Source organism: Centroberyx gerrardi, chromosome 6 (genome assembly GCF_048128805.1).
Source record: "Centroberyx gerrardi isolate f3 chromosome 6, fCenGer3.hap1.cur.20231027, whole genome shotgun sequence".
Classification (NCBI taxonomy): domain Eukaryota; kingdom Metazoa; phylum Chordata; class Actinopteri; order Beryciformes; family Berycidae; genus Centroberyx; species Centroberyx gerrardi.
In genome coordinates, this window is record NC_136002.1 from 13,190,082 (window position 1) to 13,196,081 (window position 6,000).

Here is a 6,000-nt window from a genome sequence, read left to right on the forward strand (position 1 = left end):
GATTCGATAATGGCTTTTAAGCCCTGAAATAATTAAGATATAGATTGTGCATAAAAGGGTAATTCAATATTAGGGAGGTGTTTCTAATATTTTGTACACTCAGTGTAAGGCTAATGTGTCACTACAATCAATACGCTGTATATGCCATGCCAAACCTTTAGGCATGTATCCCATCAAAAACATCATAGAGACACACCAGATTAGCAAAGAGTGGGCCAGGCCAATTAATTCAATCAATTAATCCGATTAGAGGATCTAATCCTTTTATCCCTCCCACCTTGAAACCCCCCTCCTCCCTTCATGCCCTGCGCCTGCCCTTGCTCTTTTGCCACATCTTCTCCTCTGCCCTTTTCCCTTTTCTTCTCTCCCTCTCCTCCCCACTTTTTCCATCAACTGATTGATTGTGCTGATATACTAAATAAAGTCTACAGATTTTGATATACTAGGAAATTATTTGGTCAATATAGATGGGCATCGTTCCCAGCACCGTGGAGCAAAGTGAGACATGGGGTCAAAAATCTAATCAAATGTTTTCTGGCAACAAGATGTTCCTACAGTATGTTTTTAAAGCAATAATGCTGAGGCAACTCCTTGGGCGCTGTTGCCAATATGAGTTACGAAAAAAGCTGCCCAGTGTATCACAACCTTAAAAGATGAAGGGGCGGTAAAGTGGATTTATGAGCCGGGGTGAGATTGATCCTTTCATCTGTTTAACTGTTTAACTGATAATAATGAAATCAGAACTACTGGACTGGTTTGTGTATGACTTCAGAATGAATGTATGTGGATGGGTGTTTCTATATATCTTAGTGTGTGTGTGTGTGTATGATGTGATGTACATGTGAGAGTGGAAGTGAGAAGGCTATGTGCAAGTGAATATGTTTTGGTGCTTGCATATGTACATGTGAATGTGTTACTTAACGTGTGTGTGTTAATATGTGTGCAAGGGTGAGAGAGCGGTCAGGTGTGTGTGTGTGTGTGTGTATGTGTGTGATTGTGCTTGTATACAGCAAGTAAATGTGTCACTTTGGCTCTGTGTATTACCGCGTGAATATTTCAGTCTGTATGGGTGCGCACAGTGTAAATGTGCCAGCTTGTGTGTACGCTTACGTCTGTAAATATGTCCGCCCAGTTGTAAGTGTGCGTCAGTGTGTGTGTGTGTGTGTGTGTGTGTGTGTAAGCAGGACAGGCCAGGAGTGTGATCCACTTTAATTAATAGCGCTCTATCTTTGGAGAGTGGCCCAGACTGAGACAAACCCACACTGCTCTCCTTGTCCCTGCTGTCACTGTCAGGGATAGAATCTGGCATCCAGCCACTGGGTATCGCTATGACCGTATCGCTAGTGTGTGTGTGTGTTTGTGTATGTGTGTGTATGTATGAGACAAAGAGAGAAAGAGAGAGAGAGAGAGAGAGAGAGATTTAGAGAGCTAGGTAGGGAATTAAAGCAGCGACGGCGTGTTTTTGAGTGATTGCTAGTAAATCAAACCATCAATGATATTATTCCAGAAAATTATTTCTGCCTGCCTTATGTTATTCATTAGAGCCATCACATTCACTACACTGATATAGAGAGGGCTCGAGTCGCTGCCAAGGATGAATGTCTAAACAACAGTTGGTATTTTCATAGCAACACAGTGTCATCACATTTTGTGAAATAAGCACGAACTCTGTGTTGTGGACAGCAATTATGTCAACATTATGTTCCTCCACCACAAATTGGATTATGTGACAATAGAGCAAATTGGACACGCTGATTTACCTGTCATGTGAAAAGATTAAAAAAGGGTCAGTAAAGTAAAACACCTTAAGTTAAAGTTAGGTTACAGTTATGTTTAGGCAACTAAAACAATTTGGTTAAGGTTAGGGCAAGGTTTTGGTCATGGTTAAATAAAAACTTTTTGAGTAACAACATCCTTACTTTCCACCACATATTTCACTGTCACTGTTTCTAGTCCTTTCATGGTGGGGAAATGTATTTCTCTCACTTCTTGTTCACACTGCACGTATTTGCATTTTCAGACTTCATGGTCATTTCACATCATTTCAGGAGATCAGGCTGTTTCACACATACAGAAAGGTAAAGTCTTATTGCTGTGGCAGACCTTGACACACTGAGGAAGGCCTAGAGCCGAAACGTCTGTGATTCCCCCCCCTCCCCCCCCCCTCCCCTGTGCTGTCTTGAATAAAAGATGTTAGAGGTAATTTAGTCTACGGACAGTGTTTTTGAGTGCGAACCGCTGCTAGTCTCGGAATAGTCCTTGCTTCATTAAAATGAAGCGGAGTCACATTTGCCAGACAGCTGACTCGCAAACCTTATGCGAAGTTGGGTTGTTGTCATGGTGAAACCTCCTTTTAAATGAATCCGTTTGAAGAACTCATGGAGTGCCATGAGAAGTGTGCAGAGACAGAGGCGGCGATATAGGGTGGATGCAGTAAGACGGAGAGTGAGTGAAAGATAAAGATATAGATTGAGGGATTGTGTCAGGAAAAGTCGACATTAAAGTGATGTACTTTACGATGCTAAATGGAGTAGTGAGATTGTCAGTCTCTCGGCCAGGCTGCTTGATGGAAATGACACTCGGGTTTTATTGGAGCCCTAAAAGAGAAGTTTTGTCTCTTAAATCATTCATCCTGGAAGCCGTTTTAAAACTTTGGGGATAGCTACCTGACTCATGGTGTGGATTTATGTCTTTTAAGTGATTGAGGGTGTCTTCAAGTGTGTGTGAGAGCACACACACACACACACATTTGCATGCACAAGTCTTACCAGTTGATTTACATTTCCTAATAGTCCGACTAGAGCTTTCCTGTCTGTCTGCAATGTCCGCTCTCAAAGCAACTATGGTCAAACTTTTTTGCTTTTCTAAACTCTTCCTTCATACGTTGGATTCTCCAGGTTTCTTTGTACTTTGAGATGGTTCCTATTTTTCTTCAGTCCTTCTCCAAATCAGTTTGTTTTTCATCACTCAGAACTCCTCTCTAACCTGTGCTTTTCTCCTTGAGTCTAGACTCTCTGTTGTCTCTCCTTCAGATTTATTTTTGAAAGAAACATTTCTTTAGGTATAGATTTCTTTAGCAGTCCTCAAATTCACACTTCTTCCCTTTGTTTGACCTTACTTTGAAGGAGAAATCACACCAAATAGTGAATAAAGTTCTGGTTATCAAAAGCACAGTTCTCAGATAGAGAACTGTAGTTAAGCTTCCCTTGCCAGTCTCACGCCTAAGATATTCTTCTTTTCAGTTCTCAGTGATTTATGTTGCATCGAGTCAGGTCATCTTTTCATTCTTTCATTCTTCTGCAAAACTTTCAACTCTGAATATTGACTTTGTCAAGCTCCCATTGGAAGCAATGCAAAGAAGATGTGATGCTCTATGGGAAATATAGATGGGTTGAACTGGGGAGACTTCTTCTGCATCAAACATTAGTTTTAGTTTTCTTGCTCCCAAAACCCAGGCCTCATAGAATTGCATGGTTTTAGAGATGTTTTGAGACACAACTTTCAACTAACTGTTAATTGCTGAAACATGCTTAGCTTTAGCTTATTCTCCTACTTCTCTATATAAACTGAACAAAAATATAAACGCAACACTTTTGTTTTTGCTCCCATTTTTCATGAGTTGAAATAGAAGATCTAAGACTTTTTCTATGCACACAAAAGGCTTATTTCTCTCAAATTTTGTTCACAAATTTGAACAAACACAATGCCACAGATGTCACAAGTTTTGAGGGAGCGTGCAATTGGCATGCTGACTGCAGGAATGTCCACCAGAGCTGTTGCCCGTTAATTGAATGTTCATTTCACTATCATAAGCCGTCTCCAATGTCGTTTCCGAGAATTTGGCAGTACATCCAACCGGCCTCACAACCGCAGACCACGTGTAACCACGCCAGCCCAGGACCTCCACATCCTGCTTCTTCACCTGCGAGATCGTCTGAGACCAGCCACCCAGACAGCTGATGCAACAGTTGGTTTGCAAAACCAAAGAATTTCTGCACAAACTGTCAGAAACCGTCTCAGGGAAGCTCATCTGCATGCTCGTCGTCCTCACCAGGGTCTTGACCTGACTGCAGTTCATCGTCGTAACCGACTTGAGTGGGCAAATGCTCACCTTCGATGGTGTCTGGCACTCTTCACAGATGAATCCCGGTTTTCACTGTACCGGGCAGATGGCAGACAGCGTGTATGGCGTTGTGTGGGCGAGCGGTTTGCTGATGTCAACGTTGTGAACAGAGTGCCCCATGGTGGCGGTGGGGTTACGGTATGGGCAGGCATAGGCTACGGACAACGAACACAGGTGCATTTTAATGATGGCAATTTGAATGCATAGAGATACCGTGACGAGATCCTGAGGCCCATTGTCGTTCCATTCATCCACCGCCATCACCTCATGTTGCAGCATGATAATGCACGGCCCCATGTTGCAAGGATCTGTACACAATTCCTGGCAGCTGAAAACATCCCAGTTCTTGCACGGCCTGCATACTCACCAGACATGTCACCCACTGAGCATGTTTGGGATGCTCTGGATCGGCGTGTACGACAGCGTGTTCCGATTCCTGCCAATATCCAGCAACTTCGCACAGCCGTTGAAGAGGAGTGGACCGACACTCCACAGGCCACAATCAACAACCTGATCAACTCTATGTGAAGGAGATGTGTCGCACTGCATGAGGCAAATGGTGGTCACACCAGATACTGACTGGTTTTCAAAAAATGCATATCTGTAGCCCTAGTCATGTGAGATCCATAGTTCAGTGCCTAATAAATGTCTTTTTTCAAGATAAAAGTGCACATTTTAGAGTGGCCTTTTATTGTGACCAGACCACACACCTGTGCAATAATCATGCTGTTTAATCAGCATCTTGATATGCCACACCTGTCAGGTGGATGGATTATCTTGGCAAAGGAGAAGTGCTCACTAACACGGATTTAAACACATTTGTGTGCCTTTTGTGTGCATAGAAAAAGTCTTAGATCTCTTATTTCAACTCATGAAAAATGGGAGCAAAAACAAAAGTGTTGCGTTTATATTTTTGTTCAGTATAGATAAGGTTTACCTTAGTTTGAAAGAGTTTAGTGAAGAGTATATAAGTTATGCCTGTAGTGAGCTGCACAATGTACCATGATGAATATGAAATTATTAAGTTCATGTTAATGGTCAGTTCACTGTTGAGTCAGCCACAGTGAACATGCATATCACATTAGTGCAAGCTCATTTGATTCCTGTTTCATTTAATTAATTTCAAGCACATATAGGGGACATACAGAGAACAGATTAGTACAATATGATTTGGATCATACTCTTATAGTATTAAATAAAGATTCTAAGATTGATAGATTAGTCATTAATAGAATATGAATTACATACTAACTTGGGATGGAGTGATGAGGTTTGGGAAATGGATGTATTAAAGCTGTTGTGTAGGATGTTCTATAACTGAGATTATAGATGATCTAGTGATGAGGGTTAGAACATGTACAAACATGTATAGTATGTAGACATTGGCAAAATATAATAAGGTTTATTTCAGATTACTTTAGTCTTTGGTTCCAGATGGAAAGATTTCTCCACATAAGGCAATGCAATGAGTGCCAGAAAGTTTAATCAACCACAGGAAAGTATTTGAAAGTGAATTTAGCTCATTTTCTCTGATGGATAACTTCCCTGACTCTATCTGAGTTGTCCTGATGTGGGAAATGCCACCCATCTGGTGCTCTAAGCAGGTTAAAAATAGTATTAAGAATGATTTGCAGCTACTATTTGACCCAGGCATGGGAGCAAACACTATACAAATATATGAGAGTTTTAAAAGGCAATGCATACATATGGCAAAAGTAATAACAAATACTGGTTTTCTCTGGTTTTCTCAAGTACATTTGGGGCCAGATGCACAAGCATGTCCAGTCATATGAAAGCTACCACTTATCTGAGAAGTTTTGTGACTAACTGATTAGAGGGGAAAAAAATAAATCAATAAACTTTTTGTTTGCCCCCCT